Here is a 13,670-nt window from a genome sequence, read left to right on the forward strand (position 1 = left end):
TTTGTTGTCATTGCTTTGGTATTTCAATCATGAAGTCTTTGCCCATACCTATGTCCTGAATGGTAATGCCTGTGTTTTTTTCTAGAGTTTTTTATGGTTTTAGGTCTTATGTTTAAATATTTAATCCATCTTGAGTTAATTTTTTTATAAATGTTTTCAGTTTCAGTTTTCTGCACATGGCTAGCCAGTTTTCCCAGAACAATTTATTGAATAGGGAATCCTTTCCCCGTCGCTTGTTTTTATCAGGTTTTTCAAGGATTGGATGGTTGTAGATGTATGGCATTATTTCTGAGGGCTCTGTTCTGTTTCATTGGTCTATGTATCTGTTTTGGTGCTAGTACCATGCTGTTTTGGTTACTATAGACTTACAGTATAGTTTGAAGTCAGGTAGTGTGATGCCTCTAGATGTGTTCTTTTTGCGTAGAATTTTCTGGGCTATACAGGCTCTTTTTTTGGTTCTGTATAAAATTTAAAGTAGTTTTTTCTAATTCTGAAAAGAAAGTCAATGGTACTTTGATGGGGATAACATTGAATCTATAAATTACTTTGGGCAGTATGGCCATTTTCATGATATTGATTCTTCCTTTCCATGATCGCGGAATGCTTTTCCATTTGGTTGTGTCCTCTCTTACTTCCTTGAGCGGTAGTGTGTAGTTCTCCCTAAAGAGGTCCTTCACATCCCTTGTAAGTTGTATTCTTAGGTATTTTATTCTCTTTGTAGCAATTGTGAATGGGAGTTCACTCATGGTTTGGCCTTTTGTTTGCCTATTATTAGTGTATAGGAATGCTTGTGATTTTGCACATTGGTTTTGTATCCAGAGACTTTGCTGACGTTGCTTATCATCTTAAGGAGATTTTGGGCTGAGACGATGGGGTTTTCTAAATATGGAATCACATCAACTGCAAACAGAGATAATTTGACTTCCTCTCCTCTTATTTGAATATCCTTTATTTCTTTTTCTTGCCTGATTGTCCTGGACAGAATTTCCAATATTATGTTGAACAGGAGTTGTGAGAGAGGGCATCCTTGTCTTGTGCCAAAGGGAATGCTTCCAGCTTTTGCCCATTCAGTATGATATTGGCTGTGAGTTTGCCATAGATAGCTCTTATTATTTTGAGATTTGTTCCATCAATACCTAGTTTATGGAGAGTTTTTAGCATGAAGTTGTGTAGAAATTTATGGAAGGCCTTTTCTGCATCTATTGAGATAATCATGTGGTTTTTGTCATTGGTTCTGTGTATGTGATGGATTATGTTTATTGATTTGCATATGTTGAGCCAGGCTTGCATCCCAGGGATGAAGATGACATAATCATGTTGCATAAGCTTTTTGATATGCTGCTGGATTCGGTTTGCCAGTATTTTATTGAGGATTTTTTTCATCGATGTTCCTCAGGGATATTGACCTGAAATTGTCTTTTTTTTTGTTGTGTCTCTGCCAGGTTTTCATATCAGGTTGATGCTGGCCTTATAAAATGAGTTAGGAAGGAGTCCCTCTTTTTCTATTGTTTGGAATAGTTTCAGAAGCAATGGTATTAGCTCCTCTTTGTACCTCTGGTAGAATTTGGCTGTGAATTTGTCTGGTCCTCGGCTTTCTTTTGGTTGGTAGGCTATTAATTACTGCCTCAATTTCAGAACTTGTTATTGGTCTATTCAGGAATTCAACTTCTTCTTGGTTTAGTCTTTAGACCACTAGCCAGACTAATAAAGAAGAAAAGAGAGAAGAATCAAATAGACATACTAAAAAATAATAAGAGATAACATCACTGATCCCATAGAAATACAAACTACCATCAGAGAGTACTATATACACATCTACATAAATAAACAAGAAAATCTAGAAGAAATGGATAAATTCCTGGACACAAAACCTTCTTAATAAGCATACATTCCAAGATGATCAAACATTAAAAATAATGAAAATAATCTAAATCTAAATATAAAGTCATAAAATAAGGTCTAAATTCTGCAAAAACAAATGTATTTTCTCTTTATTCTGTGAGTTTTGTAAGAGTTTGCTTTGTGGTTTTTCTTTTCTTTCCATTTTTTTTTTTACCCTTTCCAGCTTTTCACTAATTACTAGCCCTACTATTCCTGCAATAGCTTGGAACACAAATTGGTTTCCCAGTTTAATTGCTCACTCCAAAAAGAGATTTAGCAAACACATAAAATTAGGCCTTGAAAATGTTAATATTATATTGTTTATCCTGTAATTTAACAGATATATTAATCAAATAGTTATTTACTTCAAAGCATTTTGCTAGGCACTATTCAAAACAGAAGTGAGTAATTTGGGGACCTTCCTCTAATATAGTTTATTAAATAAGTATGTTCTAGTTTTTAGCTTTCACTGTTAAATGTATTTAGCTCTATGATTATTTCCCCAGTTCTTTTTGATTGTATATTTTTCTTACTTCCAGCCATAAACACTTATTGACTTCTTTGTATGATGTTCTATTGAGGGTGATGCTCTGTCAAGACACACATTATCCCCTGTGACTTGATTCATTGTTGTGGGGAAGCATTATAAATTGTTCAATGTAGCATGTAGATGGTAACTTTGCAAAAATATTTATCAAAATGTAGAAATTTCATTAGGAAATAACATCCCTACATACAACAAAGAATAGTTGGAGGATTTTGGTTTGTTAGTTTTAAGAGCAATACTGTGAATTTAATCCAAGTCAGTATCCTTGGTGAAAAACAGAGAAATGAAATAAAGACAAAATTAATTTAATAAATTGATTATTCATTATTCAAAGATAATAACCAATAATATGGAGGAATACAAATAAAATTATTTGCAAACAAAGATGCTGGGTTTTTGGAGGGGGTACTAATTATAACTTAATCTTGAAAACTTGTTTAAAAATATAATTTTTAAAAAACTTAACAAATTATTCCTTGATATGAACACTTTTCCCCAAAATAATGATTTTATACTGGATATAACAAGTTAAATGAACAAAATTTAAATGTGATTATTGCAACTTAAGTGTATATAATTCAAAATGCTGCTTTAAAAGATGTAACAAGCAAATAGATTAATTTTTATATTTGAAAGTATATATTTTATTTAATTTTAAAGACATAGAGTTTTAAAAATCTAATGTTAACATAATGAAATCCTAAAATACTATAAACATTATTATCCATTAATGAAAAGAAAAATGATATATCACATAATACCTTTGAATTAACATAAAGGTACCCAAGGTTTTTATTTTGTTCTGTTTTATGGATATTGAAATGTTTTGTTTTGTTTTGTTTTGAATATTAACCTGGCCAAAACTTCTAGAGCTACACTGCAAGTCTGTACCTTTTTCCACCATGTCTTCTTTTCTTAGTCTTCCATACTTCCATGAAATCTACTTTGCTATATAGATCATTTGATTCAGCAAGTTTAAGGGGTTCCATAGAGAGCAGGACTTTATATGCATATGAAAGTTCTGTCCAGCTACAGTAGAAAAATCCCAGAATAAAATACTCAGAATTTTGGAGCAAAGCCAAAATAATAAGCACTGTGTACATTCAAGGAGTACTGATGGCTAAAATTTTGTGAAATTGAATATGATGTAGCATATGGTTATCACAGGCTAATTAATACACTCTCCATCAAAACTAGATGCTCATCATATAGAGGATATAAATTTTAAAAAAATCACAGACAAATACAAAACCGTCATCATATGGAAGAATGAACTGATCACAGACGGTTATCATTAAGATTCTTCCATGTATTCTGGGCTTACAAAATGAATGAATTTTTTATAGAATGTAAAGAATGATTCCAGTAGTAGCAACTCAGGTCACTAGCATAATCCTTTGAGATTTATTTACCAATATTTTGCTTTTAAAAAAATGGTTGAATTTCATAGTCATACCTAAAAGAGATAAGCAGCCAATAACGCAGAATCCAAAGCCAATTACTTAAGTTCCACAAAGCCAGGAAGGGAGGCTATGAAGTTTTTGCAAGAGATATCTTAGCTGGCATGTAGTTCTCCTGCTTCGCTCTGAAGGCAGAGCTAAGAACAGAGATTAGACTATGGCTTTGGAAAACGTGATGAGAGATTATCTTCTGGGGCCAGCATGGGCTTCTCACTTCTGCAGAGCCAAGTACAGCAATCACACAGGGATTAGCCTTGCTCTAAGTGTTCTTTGTCCCTTCACTTAGTTGAACTCACTTGGATGGGGTGGGGAAAACAGGCTCAGAGAAAGAGGAAATCATGATTCCTTAAATGCCTTGTAGCAATGCCTAGTGGTAGAAATTAAAACTTCCTCCATCAGGTGAAAAGTAAACTTTCACCTGTTAAACTGTATTACTTGGCCCACACTGGTGAGCTTAAGTAATAGAGAATTAAGTTTTACAAAGACATTCAAATTTCACCTTCTCAGAGGAAAGGTGGAGGTTTTTCTGGGCCTTATTACGCACAGCATAAACTGAGGTATAGCTTCTTCTAGCACTCTTTTGCACTAACTAGGACTTGTTTCAATTTGTTCAATGAGCCTCTCAGCAATACATGATTCAAAAATGATTTTAGCCTCATCACAATAATGAGAACCATTTCATGTTTTCTCTGCTAGAGGTAGACAACTTATCAAACTCATCTCCTGGAGTTTTTGCACCATAGGACTGCTTTATAATTGTTGGCCAGACATTTATTAGCAAAACTCTACCTTCTTCTGGTAACTTAGCACTACCGTCTATCTCACTGCATTTTATGACAGTGTTTTACAAACTGTGAGTTGCTACCCAATCGTAGAACATAAAATCAATTTAGTTGGCAATCCAAAAGATTTAAAGTGAGTAAAAGAGGAAATACAACAATGCAACATAGAGTTAGTTTGAGTACTATTTTCTAATTGTTGGGCTTTGACATTATTACATATGTGTTTCTGTGTTCTGGGTTGAGATGCTGTGTTAATATGGGTTCTACAGATAAAACCAATTGGAGACATATATATAATCAATAGATCAATAAATCTAGAATAAAGTTTGATCAAATATCTGGACAAATATCTGTACATATCTATATCCATATCTATATCTATATAAGTTATTTATTTAAGGAATTGGTTCGCATGGTGTGGAGTCTGAGAACTTCTAAGATGCACAGTCAGCAAACTGGTGCCCCAGGAAAAATGATGGTATAAATTCTAATTGAGGTCATTGAAACAGGAGAGCCAATACTGCACATTCTAATCCAAGTTGGAGTTCAATGTCCCAGCTCAAAAGCTGTCAGGCAGAGAGAAATTTTTTCCCATTAATGGAAGAGTCAGCTCTTTGCTCTAGTCAAGACTTCAACTGATTGAGTGCTACTCACATTAGAGAAGACAATATACTTTACTGAGCGTTACTGATTTAAATGTTAATCTCATAAAAACACACTTTCACAGACATACTGAGAATAAAATACAGCCCAATATCTGGGCACCTCATGGCCCAGTCAAGTTGACACATGAAATTAACATTATAAACTTGGAACCCATATGCAATTCCTTAAACTATACTTATTCTGCAAATAAAGAAAATGGCAAAGTCATAATCTGCTTAATATAATTCAGCTATCCTGAATAGAACAGAAAACACACTAACTCTTTTAAGAGAAACAAAGCATTTGAGTCTATAACTTAAATATCATAATGAAAAATTATAATACATAAATTCAAAGACATAGAATCATTTTATATTACTTGAAGAAATAAGAGAGGAAAGAAAACAAAGATATCCGTTTAATATATACTTCTATATATGGTACATAAATATTAATATATACATAAATATATATTTATACACACATACAAATGCATAATAAAATATGAAGAAAATACTCATAACAACTAAAGTTATCCTTTCTGTAACTGGTCATGTGGTTGTAGCTGGTATTTATAACTACCTTCTACTTTCCATCTGTATTACCTTTACTTTCTTTCTTTTTTTTTTTCTTTTGAGACGGAGTCTTGCTCTGTCGCCAGGCTGGAGCACAGTGGTGCAGTCTCGGCTCACTGCAACCTCCGCCTCCTGGGTTCAAGCGATTCTTTGCCTCAGCCTCCTGAGTAGCTGGGACCACAGGCACGTGCCAAACGCCCGGCTAATTTTTGTATTTTTAGTAGAGACAGGGTTTCACCATGTTGACCAGGATGGTCTGGACCTCTTGACCTTGAGATCCACCCGCCTCGGCCTCCCAAAGTGCTGGGATTACAGGCGTGAGCCACCGCGCCCGGCCACCTTTGCTTTCTATAAGCACCTCAGCAAATTGTGTTTCTTTCACTTGTAGGGTTACGCAAACCTTCATTCCTGAAGAGTCTGGGCCAAAAGTAGTTCTTTCTGTATCGGGTTGTTGTAGTCATCGGTGGACCTTAATCACAGGTTAAACTTAGTCTAACTGGAAGAGATTAGCATGTGAATTGGTTGAGTGAGTAAAGATCAACTCTTACCAATGTTGGCAGGCATCATCCAATATATTGAGGACCCAAATAAAACAAAAACGTAGGAGAAGAACAAATTCTCTCACACTCTTTTCGGCTGGGAGATTTCTTTTTCTTGCCTAGGACACCAAAGATCCTGGGCCTTGGGCCTTAGGACTCCCCCTACTCTCTCCGGTTCTCAGGCCTTCAGCCTCAGACTAGAAATTACACTGTTGGCTCCCCGTTCTCCTACCTTTGAACTTAGACTGAATTACCCTTAGACTGAATTACATTACTGGTTTTCCTAGTTCTTCAGCTCAGAGATGGTATATTACGGGAATACTTCATATCCAGAATTGTGTGAGCTGATTCCCATAAGAAATCTCTTTCTCTCTCTCTCTTTCTCTCTCTCTCTCTCTCTCTCTCTCTCTCTCTCTGTGTGTGTATATATATAAATATATATATATATCCCATTTGTTTTGTTTCACTGGAGAACACTAACTAATACAAAGCTTCTGTGAAACCTCACTCTGTACTTGGAAGTTATTGTCACCTAGCTGGTTCTGTAACTGAGTTTTCAAAAGTCCATTCTACTGTTCTTCCAGAACAGCTGCGTCAGGTGGCAGATAATATTTTAAGTCCAGTAAATTCTGTGAACATGCCCTTTGTCACACTTTTCTTGTTGATGTTGCTGTGAAGTGAGTTCTTTGATCAGAAGTAATGGCGTGCAGAATACAATGACAGTGGATAAGTCCTTGGATAGTAGTTTTAGCATAAGCATTACATGTAGGGAAGGCAAATTTATATTCAGAGTTTCTGTTCCAGAAGAGGCATAATACTGGCCTTTATTTACATGGTGGAAGTAGTCTAATGTAATCAACCTGCTACTGGGTCACCAGCTTGATCATCCATGGAAATAGTGCCATATTTGGGATTCAGTGTTGGTCTCTTCCTGGAAGATTGAGCACTTAGCAAAAGCTGTAAGCAGGTACATCTTGGTGAGAAGAAATTCATGTTTCTAAGGGCATATATCAACTTCATCCCTGTCACCATGGCTATTTCTTCATGCGCCCTTATGTAATGACAGGAGTGGCAGGGGAGAGGCTGACTGGTATCCACAAAACAGGCCATGTCACCTGCTTTGGTTATTAATATCCTTTTCTGCTGAAGTCAGACTTTGGTGCATGTTCACCTGGGACACAAATATCTGCATGTTTTTTGACTTGTTCACAGAGGCTTATCCACATATCATTTTCCCATTTTTTTTTTTGGTCAACAATTTTTCAATCATTTTTCTTCCAATGTCCTTACCATTCAGCCAAACTATTGGCCACAGTCCATGAACTGGTGTATAATTATACACTGGGCCGTTTCTCCTTCTAAACAAAGTAAACATCTAGGTGCATTGTTCAAAGTTCTGTCCACTGGGAGGAGCTTCTTTCATCACGATCCTTCAAGGATGGCCTAGAAAGGCGATGTGGTGCTGCAGCTCTTTACTTTTGGATGATGCTTGCATTTTGTGCAGAACCATTTCTAAATCAGGGTTGATTTCTTCCTCTTGTCAACTTATTTTAGGGGAATTCCCATGAGATTGTAGGTGCAGGCTGGGAGAGAAAAGGCAGTGTAAGAAAAGTGGGGGCTATAGACGTTTGGCACCTTCTTCATGTAATTTTTCATTATAATATTCAAGTTATAGGCTCAAATGCTTCATTTCTCTTAAAGGAGTTAGTGTGTTTTCTGTTCTATTCAGGATAGCTGAATTACATTAAGCAGATTATGACTTTGCCATTTTCTTTATTTGCAGAATAAGTATGGTTTAAGGAATTGCATATAGATTCCAAGTTTATAAGGGATAGACCTGTTATTGTTAATTTCATGTGTCAACTTGACTGGGCCAAGAGGTGCCCAGATATTGGGCTATATTTTATTCTCAGTATGTCTGTGAAAGTGTTTTTATGAGATTAACATTTAAATCAGTAACACTCAGTAAAGCATATTGTCTTCCCTAATGTGAATAGTACTCAATCAATCAGGTGAAGTCTTGACTAGAGCAAAAAGATGACTCTTCCATTAATGGGAAAAAATTTCTCTCTGCCTGACAGTTTTTGAGCTGGGACATTGAACTCTGGCTTGGATTAAAATGTGCAGTATTGGCTCTCCTGTTTCAATGACCTCAATTAGAATTTATACCATCATTTTTCCTGGGGCGTCAGTTTGCTGACTGTGTATCTTAGTTCTCAGACTCCACACCATGCAAACCAATTCCTTAAATAAATATCTTTAGATAGATATAGATATATAGATATAGATATAGATATGTACAGATATCTGTACAGATATAATACATAAATTCAATGATATAGAATCAATTCATTTTATATTACTTGAAGAAATAAGAGAGGAAAGAAAACAAAGATATCTGTTTAATATATACTTCTATATATGGTACATAAATATTAATGTATACATAAATATATATTTATACACACATCCAAATGCATAATAAAATTTGAAGAAAATACTCATAACAACTAAAGTTATCCTTTCTGTAACTGGTGAGTCAGGTAGTAGCGAGCTTATGATGGGCAGCTCAGGTTGCATGCAAACGTGGTGGCCAATAGCTAAGCATTTAATTTCCATGAAGGTTCAGTCAAGTGAAGAGGTAGTTACAGAAAGTTGGAGTTGATATCTGCAGAATATCAACACTATGTTCCAAAATCCTAAAGGCTTACTGAAATATACATATGAGGGTGTTCCAAGGCTCCAAATTGTATTCCTATCTGATATCAAAACTTTAAGCCTCGTTGGAGCTATAGAATCAGGTGGCAGAGGAATGTCTACAATAGCCTGGACCTGATGCAGGGGCTTTCATTTTTGTGAGCCCCCTTCAAAACTAGCAGCTTTTGGTCTCACTCGATAAATAGGCTAGAGTAACACACCCATATGAGGAATGTGTTGCCTTCAAAATACAAAGAACCCACTAGACCTCGTGACTTTTTTTTTCTTTTTTTTTGGTTGTAGGGGGCCAAGATGTATCAACTTGTTTTTCATTTTGGATGTGATATTTTTATATTTTCCAAACTACTGGATGTCTAGGTATTTCACTAAGATAGCAGATCCCTGAATTTTTGTCGAATTTATTCCCCACCCTTCGACATGAAAATACCTTACCAATAAGCTTAGAGGAGTTACTAATTTTTACTTGCTGGGCCCAATCAACATAATATCATCAATGTAATGAACCAGTGTGATATCTTTGGAAGGGAAAGATGATCAAGACCCCTATGAAATAAATTATAACATAAGGCTAGAGAGTAGATATACTTTCAGCTGGGCACTGAAAGTGCATTGGTTGCCTTTCTAGCTGAAAACAGACTGGTTCTGGTGGGCCTTATGGATATATATGGAGTAAAAGCATTTTCCATATCAAACTGCCTACCAGGTACCAGGAAATGTGTTAATTTGCTCAAGCAATGAAACCACATTATTCGATATGGCAGCTGCAATTGGAGACAACATCTGGTTAAATTTATAATAATTAACTGTCATTCACTAATATCCATCTGTTTTCTGCAATTCTCAAATAGGTGAGTCAAATGAGAATGCGATGCCACTCACCATTCTTGCATCTCTCAAGGCTTTAATCGTGGCACTAATTTTTGCAATTCCTCCAGAAATGTGGTATTGCTTTTGATTTGATATTTTTCTAGTAAAAGGCACTTCTGATGGCTACCACTTGGTCTTTTCCATTACAATAGCCCTCACTCCATAGGTTAGCAATGTGGAGATTCTACCAGCTGCTGAGTATATCTATTTCAATTGTGTATTCTGGAACTGTAGAAATAACCACAGATCACATGCAGGGTCCCACAGGTCTTACAGTAAGAACTACTCAAACAAAACTCTTTTCATCACCTGAACTTCATATGCTCCTACCCTGACTGGTAGGCCACAGTGATGTTTTGAGTCTCCTGGAATCATGCACTTCAGAGCCAGTACAGTTTCAATAGTCCCTGAAAGGTCTGGCTATTTCATTTCCCTCAGTGCACAGTTATCCTGAAAAAAAGGCTGTAGGTCCCTTTGGGAAAGACTGGGAAAGATGCGCTGTATAAATTTTCATCCATGTACTTGGATTAATCTCAAAGGGACAGAGCTGCCCTTCATTCAAAAGGCTTAGGACCTGTAAATTGTCTTAAGTGAGGGGCCACGACTGTTTTAATAATTCAGGTTAGATTTTTGTTCTCTTCCCCTGGAACTTTTCTGTTTACACGGGTCAGGTAACAATTTAAGAGGTTTCCTATCTATTTCACTCCTACAAACACCATAATCAGCTAGCCACCAGCATGGGGCTGGCATGACTCACACCAATCTGACTGCTGCTTTGACTCTGCTGTTTCTATGGTAACCATACTCATCATGCTTTTGTACTTTGTGTGCTGATACAAGTGTCAGCCCCTGCCACCATGAGATCCAAATATTCCCATTGAGTTTAGATTTCCCAAATCAGTGCTCCCAGTGCCAATGTAAGGTTTTTTCTTATTCTTGACATCAGCTTAAAGAATGTTTCAAAAATGCTCATTTTTAATCTGCAAATCTGTCTCCATTTCTTATTCTCTAAGACATTCGTGATAAATTCCCAGTGAAAATTCCATCTGTGACCTACTCTACATTCTCTGAAAAATTTCTGAATTGCAGCCACTATAAAATTAGGTAAAAGCTACAATGCTTTCTATTATTTTCTTTAGACAATGAGCCTAGCCTTCCAATGTAGAAAGAAAGACACAAAATATGTCTTGGTCCCTTTACTGCTTAATGACAGCAAGTACAGATCTCACTTTCTTCTCTAGGTCTCACTCACTCTGCCATATTTTTTTTTCTTTGGAGATGAGAGGAAGTAATTTGGAGGAGTTAGGCACCACTCTCTGTATGTAAACATTACTTAGTATCCACTTCAAGACATTCCCTGTGGTGGTTTTACTAAAAAACTCACACAATTAAGCACAGGACTAGCTTTTTCTTAAAGTATTCTATTTCACACTGTATGTGCATTTATGTGTTCTAGAAAAGTAAAAGTTATGGTTTAAAATATTCCACCTACCTCACTCGAAGCCTTCCAAGCAGAAGTTTTGAGAGGGGGATGAAAGAGACAAGGGTGTGGAAGGAGTATGAAAATCTCATTTAGCTTTGAAGACATGTTAAAGGAGGCAAAGAGAAACACAAGCCTAGATTGTAGCAAGAAATTGAAGCAGGAAGATGCAATTACATTTTTCCAAGAGAAGAAGAAACCCATGTTGGAGCAAATTGAACACAGGTCTCACTCTCATTGAACTTATGCCCTCAGAACATTTTGTATACAGACACTTTTACTTTTAAGTGCAATGCCCAATTTACGATTGGTAACTATATGCTTATTTGAATAAAATGATTTAAATGTGGCATTTTATATCAGAATAACAAAATAGGAAAAATAAGAACACCTGATGATATGATATTCCCTCATTTTCACCCGTACTGAACAATTTTCACTAAAAATCCTTATATTTAAAAAGTATCATTAGTTTAAAGGCAAACAAACAGAGTTAAAAGATAACAAAAAAAAAAAAAGAAAGAAAAAATCTCTCTGGTACTTTGCCAACTGGGCATTCAGTAATCTTTAGGAGAAACTTGACTTCTGAATTCAATTTAATGGAAAATCCCCTATGAACCCTGTCATGGGAATAACTATTACAGAATTTGACATACATGTAGACAAGTGGGATCATTGCAGAAGAAATTTCTATGGCAATAAATTTATTTTCTTTACATAAGAAATCTAAGTTTGGTGATTACCAAGTCGGCAGCTAGAGGAAGTTGATGGGACAGTAAACCTGGAGCATAATTCTCCCTAGAGTGGAAGGGATGGAAAACAATCTCCATTAATGTTGAACAACTTAAAACACATGTAAGACCTGTTACTATTAGACTACTCAAATCGTTACTTCAGTTTACTGGAATAATCATTTGTGTGATAAAATATGATGTGTTGGAAAAAACCATCAATATACTTATTTAAAAAGTTCAAAGTTATGAAGCTATATCTAGATAATGCATTGTAAAACTGTAAACCCTGAAACAATGGCTTACAATAGTTTTAGTAATAATAAGGATACAGAAAATCCATATAGAATCTATATATTAGTTCAAGCCCTTTTTTGAATATGAATAAATTAAATATTGAAAAAATTGGTCTGTGTTACAATTAAGCAGTGACCAAAATTATCGATTACTCTAAGACTCAAGATAGTGAAAACAACTATCATGCTGAAATCTGTATTTGGCAAAATAAATTACTTTCGCGTAAGAAAAAAAAGTACTTAATTTTTATACTATAAACAATTAGAAATAAAAACATCTGAATTAAAGTCTTATACCTGTTAAGATTTAAAAAGTTTGAGATTTTCCTCTATGTTCAAGTTAGTCCACCCCTGTTGCTTAGAAGCTAGTGGAAGACATGACAGTCCTGGGCCAGAGGAAAATCAGCGTTATTACTCACAGCAATAGCAGTAGCCTGAGAATCAGCACGTTCTTAAATGGCACTAGTTTCCTAATCTCTAATATCCACAGAGTAAACTAAAATTGCCTGGTGACCTCTATGCCTAACGTAGGATGCAGTACAGAGGAGAAACACTATTTAAAGAGCCTGAAGATACTATTCTGCTCGGCAAGTATGTTGGCCAAATGCTTTAAAGGGAGACAACTCCATATTTTAAGGCTCTTGAGAGGTAGATATCCTAGAGAAGATATTCCAGAAAAGAAAGTTAGCCTCTGCTCACAAGGTGTACAGAAATGTGAGAGAGTCACAGAGAATTGTTAACTAACAACAGTTGTTTACTCAACTAGCGTACTGTTTGTGCTACAAAAATTAAAAATTGAAGATTTTTTCTTTTATGAGTACATTTCTAAAAATTTATTATTTCTTTACTTTACCTTGTGTTAAACCAGTGGTTCTAAACTTTTTATCATTATAACCCTTTCCCCAAGGTGCTTTCTAGGAAAGTTTGTTCTTCACATATTCTCATAAAATTTTAATGCCACAGATATAATGTATATCTCTTTATGTATTGTTTATGTATGTGTACTTTATACATAAAAAGAGTAATATTTTTCACACTTCAGAAAGCATTTTTTGTCTCATGTGGGCAATGTCACCCCTGTTGAGAATGAATTTGGTGTACTAACAAAAATTACTTATTATATTGTTTTGAAGTAATAAAAATTAATGA

Source organism: Aotus nancymaae, unplaced genomic scaffold, assembly GCF_030222135.1.
Source record: "Aotus nancymaae isolate 86718 unplaced genomic scaffold, 86718_ANA_hifiasm-v0.15.2.pri h1tg000033l, whole genome shotgun sequence".
In the NCBI taxonomy this organism is placed as follows: Eukaryota; Metazoa; Chordata; class Mammalia; order Primates; family Aotidae; genus Aotus; species Aotus nancymaae.